The sequence below is a fragment of the Acomys minous genome, assembly GCF_964271855.1.
Source record: "Acomys minous genome assembly, chromosome: 9".
NCBI classification, from domain to species: Eukaryota; Metazoa; Chordata; class Mammalia; order Rodentia; family Muridae; genus Acomys; species Acomys minous.
In genome coordinates, this window is record NC_140490.1 from 93,753,005 (window position 1) to 93,759,004 (window position 6,000).

General features: G+C 42.7%; 1 protein-coding gene across 22 annotated transcripts in view; it reads left to right on the forward strand.

Moving 5' to 3' along the window:
* The window catches only part of ANKS1B (ankyrin repeat and sterile alpha motif domain containing 1B), a 999,563-nt gene that overhangs the window by 776,450 nt on the left and 217,113 nt on the right, over nucleotides 1-6,000 (forward strand). For 3 of the 22 annotated variants that reach the window (XM_084796574.1, XM_084796576.1, XM_084796577.1), the window contains exon 1: nucleotides 1,737-1,742. The exons of the other annotated variants lie outside the window; for them this stretch is intronic. The gene's annotated coding sequence lies outside the window, so the exon portion shown is untranslated. Of the gene's footprint in view, nucleotides 1-1,736; nucleotides 1,743-6,000 lie in introns of those variants that run through there. 22 annotated transcript variants of the gene reach the window in all.

Below are 6,000 nucleotides of genomic sequence, written 5' to 3' on the forward strand. Positions count from 1 at the left end.
ATCATCCTAACAGTGGCTTCAGATTGCTAGTTATGTGTCTGCGAATGACTCACTGTCTCTCATTTCTCCTCCTCAAAAATCTCATCTTTGTGAAGCCAGAGAACCTAACTACGTAGTTATAATAAGCCTGGGTCCCTGAGTACCTCACATTAATAGCAGGTACACGGTGGAGACCCCCATTCCCCCTCTGAGCCCACTGATATCTGCTCAAGTATTGGTGGAGGGTCTTGGCACATGGTGACTCACAGACATGCATTCCACAGCCTTGGCTTGCATGGCATTAGTAGCTAACTTACAACCCAGAGGCTTGACCTGACGCTGCCTGTTAAATGCAATTTGGGTTTAAAAATAATTATTTCATGTATTTTTTTCTCATAAAATGAGCTGAAGGTAGGCAAAAATTAAAAAAAAAAAAAGATTCCTTTCCAACAAAACTATCTTGGATTTTGTTGACCATCTTTAGTTGTCTATATATAAATGAGTGTTTATAGGAATTTATGTGGATTGATGATTGGTTTAGAAGCATAATGTTTGTATGGAGGATTAATTAAAGTAAAAAAAATTATAATGCTCATAAAGTGATTGGCCCAAAAATAATAATCCACCTTTGACGGGGCTTTCTGCTTCGTTCAGTATGCCCATTTCCCAGAAGGCAACACAAGTAAACCTGTGCAGTGCAACACAGCGAGTCACTTCTTCTGCTTGGCTATGGCTCCTGGCCGGCCCTCTTCCCGGTCCTATACAGACCCCTGTGACATGCCAGTTCATTTGGGTCAAGCTAAATGACGTCCTCCTAAGAGCATCCTGAGTCCTGAGCAGAGCCCAGCTCCCGGTCCCAAGCACATCTGTCATGACGAAGGCAGAGGCTCCTGTGCCTGCCAGCCTTGTTCCAAGTTTATTCCTCAGCACAGGAGAGTGTGGGTGCTGCCAGCAAACGTTCCGGAGCCTGGGCGGTGCTGCGAGAAAACCAACACATCATTAGACTATGTTCTTACGCAGCTCTCTCATTTCATACTGAATGCTAGCAAACTGCTGAGGGCCTTTCTTCCATTTTACCAGCATATCAAGAACATGCCCCCCCCCCCAAAACAAGCCACTGTTTTCATGAAGTAAAAAGAAAAAGGAGATGATACTTTCAGTGATTTTCTGTTCTTTTTCATTTTTAGAGATTTCTCCCTCCCTGGTCTGTAAAGCCTTTTGTCCCTGTCATTTCCTCAGGGCTAGGTGCCAGGACTGCTGTCTTGGCTGGTGGTCTCAATGGCTTCCAGGATCACTTTCTGCATATTGCTTTAAAGGACATGTCCCAGCACTCAGGGAGGCAGAGGCAGATGGATCGCTGTGAGTTCAAGGACAGCCTGCTCTACAAAGCAAATCCAGGACAGCCAAGGCTACACAGAGAGACCCTGTCTCAAAAAACCAAAGGGGGAAAAAAAAAGACATTTCCTGGTTGAAACGCACAGGCCTGTCACTTCATGGCTCTTGATTTCTCCTACAAGGTTTAACAGCAGTAACAGTGGAAGGCGAGACCCCCCTCTCCTCTGAAGGGATGCTTGTGGGGAGTGCATTGTATGCATTGTAACTCTTTTCTAAAGTAAAGAAGGGGACCATAGTGGGCTTTCAGCCTGAACTGTTTTCTCCCTATCTCCTTGCCTTGTTTTGTTGTTGTTTGTTTGTTTGTTCTTATATCAAATAATGATGCTCATAGGACACACACAGCAGCATCCCTTACAGAGCTTATTAACCACGGGTCCCTGTGTTCCACCGTGATGTGGCTGGTTGGGACCTGGAACCTGCATTTCCATAGCTGCAAGAGGGTCTTGATCTGAGGAAGAAGCTTGAGAGCTCTTGTCCCAGGCAGTGATGTCTCCCTCCCTGGCTATGCTAGAACTCAACTCAGTGGGTCTGGGATCAAGGCATAGACAAGGAGACTTTAGGCTCCTCAGAAAAGAAGAGGCTCTAGGGATGAATATGGTCACGATGCACTATGTACGCACATGAAAATGCCCTTATGAAACCCATCACAGTGTAAATAGATTCACGCCAGCCACAATGCGCATCTGGAAAAATAAAACGAGCCCTTTCCAGGCGAGTCTCTTGGTTGCGTTCTAAACCTCTCTGAGATTCCGTTAAGTACCAGCCTCCCAGTTGTACTGAGATTCCTTGTGCTTCCTCTGCCTTCTGCTACGATCTCCCATTTTTCTTCTAAGATGACCCCTGGTACACACCCTGCCCCCGAGTGAGTGCGGCCTCCTCTGCCTGCCTTTCCCATGACTCCCAGCAGCTCACAGATGGAAACAAACCAGCATTCACTGGAACAGTGTGAGGATGTGTGCAACTTCCAGACTACACAGACCTCTGGACATTTTGGTAAAGGAGCATATAATTTAGGTGGTTGATTTAGGACCTTCATTTCAACACTTGAAATTATCTCATGGTTTTTTGATACAACTAATTCAATTATTGGGGAACATTTCACAGCTCTATAGTTAATTAGGTGTTTACAACAAACTGGATTGGTGTCTTCTCCTCGAGTTCTTTCCATGACAAGATAAAAAATGAAACTCCTTCCAACAAAAGTTAAATATCCCTGATCCAAGGCCTCTAATGCCACAGCTTCGATATTTAAAATACATTTTGTCTGAAATTTAGGAATTTTCTTTTGTCCTTGATATTTTTGACTCACAGTTTATGCTTGACTCTCAAAAAAAAAAACCCTCAACTATTCTTATTCTCAGTACCCTGAAGGGAAAGATGCTTAGCTGTTCATCTCATATGTATCATCTGAAAAAGCAAAACATGAGGAAGATAAGCAATGACATTCCTGTTGTCATGTTCTCACTACGATATTATAAACGACTGCTACCCAGACTTGACTAAAAGCACTGAGGTCAGAGTTACTTCAACTCATGGATCACATTCATAATCATGGCTTGTATCTGATTTAGTTTTTTTTTTTTTTTGCCCAAGTTCAAAACAAACTGATATCCAAAAAGTACCGGGACTAATACTCGATTTATTTGTACAGCCACAGTAGATTCTTACAGGCACCAACCTGGTGCCTATCAGGAGACTGGGGCTCTGAGTAGCCATCTTAACAGAGATTATATGGTAGTTAGAATCTGAGCATGAACAGTTAGTACAGTGGAAGTCTATGAAGCCATCACTGATCGCACCATTTTCCCAGCAGCTACTGCAATGCTTCATACTCAACAAATATATTCTCAATAAGAAAACTGATGAGCCTGACTCCAGTGCTCCTAATATTATTCTCTGGTTTGATATGGTTTTGAGCCAGATGTGGTGGCACATGGATGTAATTCTGGCACTTGGGCACATGGGTGTAATTCTGGCACCTGGGGGTATAAGAAGAAAAGACTCAGGAAGTTCAAGTCTAGCTCTGGCTGTAAGTTAGATACCAACTCGGAATGCATGAGACCCTCTCTCAAAACAGTAACAACTACAACAACAAAAGTGCCCAATGCCCAAACCTGACCTGGGACAGATGTCTAAGTCAGAGCTATGGGGCTGTGGGTCCAGCAAGAAGTAACACATACTCACCTAGTCCCTACCAGAGAGCAAGCAGGACCACCTCACCTTTGACTCGGCACCTGTGTCAAGTATGTGCAGAAGTCTGTGGCTCAGCCTCCTAAACAGAGATGGGACAGAGGTAGGCAGGGACCTTACCATCTCCAGTAGTAATTCAGAGTTATCAGTGGAGCTCTAGACACTCGCAGAGCCTGGCACTTAATTTGTCTCCCATATACAGCCAGTGAAATTGCTGACACACAGCAATAGAAACTGAATACCATGAAAGCAGTTACCGCAATGGCACTCTCATTTACCAGATCGATAGGAATCTAATCTAAAGCTTCTTAGTCAATACTCCTCACCCTGTCTGTTCACCATATCCCATCCCATCCCACATTAGTAAATGTGTGACTTTCATTGTTGAGAATAACCACGGGAGTTATTAAACTATTATAATTGGAAGGCACTTATAATCACACATAATAAGGCTTCGTAATCAACACCGTCTCCTTAGTTGATGTAATTTCAATTTATAAAATGTCTCGCTGATATATGTAAATGCTGTGGCAAATTAATACATAATCACCCTCACATAGATGCCGCTACATTTTAAGTACTAACAGAGAAGGCATCTCTTTAAATCAATTAAGCACATTAGCAGTGGCTGTATTGGCTCTTCTCTGCAGCTAAACCGTGTCCTTTGGAAGTCAGTGTGTTTACAGCTTAGAGATGCTACTGTCACCTATGCAATTTCAGCTTTAAATTCTCAATAAGAAAGGTAAGGTGTTTGGGGTGTATGTTCGTGCACGCATTTTTGTGGACATATATGAAACAAACTCATGCTAAGAAGCATCCTGGAAGGTTCACCCGTGTGACCAATCTAGAGACTAGTTTTATCATAACCAAAGCGATTTCGTGCCGTCCCTAAAGCACCTCACTGGTTGACTGAGTTGTTAACACCTAATCACATCCACAGTAAGACAAGAATCAAACATCCATCTTTGCAGCTCCAGTGTAGCATATGCCTCATGTACACTGTAAGTCAAAAGGTAGGCAACCAAGAAGTTTACTCAAGGAACACAGCGGAATCATCTCAGTGTAGATATTTGTACTCGTCTGAGCTTGGAGGCAAGTGTAGAGACGCAAGGGGTAAGGGAGAAGAGACAGAAACAGACTTGAGACTACGCACTTGAGAAAGACCTTGCCTGTGCACTCAGTCCTCGTGTGTACTCCGTAGGTGATGTGAGGGGACAAATGAGGAAAGGCTGTTATTTTATTGGTTCCCATCCTCATTTCCCAACATCCATTTACTCTGAGCACCGAACCTTCCTACGTTTCTGTCAGAAGCTGTGTGCCTGCTCTAAGAGCTGCAGCTCAGAACGTATCAGGAAGGATCAACTGGTGTGCATTAAGGAAGTCATCTGCCATCTTTCTGATCAGTGGTAGGGGTTAGTTTGTGGTTTCTTAGCCCCTAGCTTTTTTCAATTCTTGCTACCATGCCTTTTCATTTCTTATTTTTCTCTCATTTCTCTCCTCTGTTCTAAATAATTTCGTGTCTACTTTCATTTTATATGAACATACATGATTTTACGTGACTACATAAAAGCTAGGAAGCATAAATGAGAGGGGAAAAACTGTAATATTTGTCTTTCTGAGGCTGGCTTAATTTGCTTAATATGATGATATATCACATTTCTTTATCAATTCATCTGTCGTTGGGCACACTTAGATGTTATGAATAGTGTTGCAATGGATATTATTGTGTAAGTATCTCTGTGAGTCCTTCAAATAAATTCACAGGAGTGCTATAGCTAGATCATCTGATAGATTTTTTTTTGAGAGACCTCCATCCTGATTTCCAGTGGTACTAGAATAGTAGAGAGAGAATAGCAGAGGTTCTCAGCCTGTGGGCCGTGTCTCCTTTGGGGGTAAACTGTCAGACAGCCTGCATAGCCTATATTCACATCATTATTCACAATAGTAGCGAAATTACAGTTATAAAGTAGCAATGAAATAATTTTATGGCTGGGGTCACCACAACCTGAGGGACTGTATTAAAGAGTCGCAGCATTAGGAAGGTTGAGAGCCACTGACATAAAGGCTCCCTGTTGTCTACAGCCACAGCCACATTAATGCCAGCATTTTTGTTTGTTTTCTTCATAACTCTCATTTTGATGGGGTTGAGGTAGAATTTCTGTGGAGTTTTTATTTGCATTTCTCTGGTGTCTAGTCAAGTTAAACAGTTTTCCTATGTTTGTTGCCTTTTTGTTTTTCGTAATTTGTGGGTTGTCTGCTTTGCTGTCCGTTTATTGATTTGGTTCTTTGTGGGGTTTGATGTTGTTACTGTTTAGTCGTGTTTTTAAATTAACCTGTGTTGTTTCTATGGCACTAGAGATAGAATCCATGGCCTTGTATATGGTTGACATCCGTTCTACCAGTGCCTTCATTTTCTGTCTAACCCCAACCCCCACT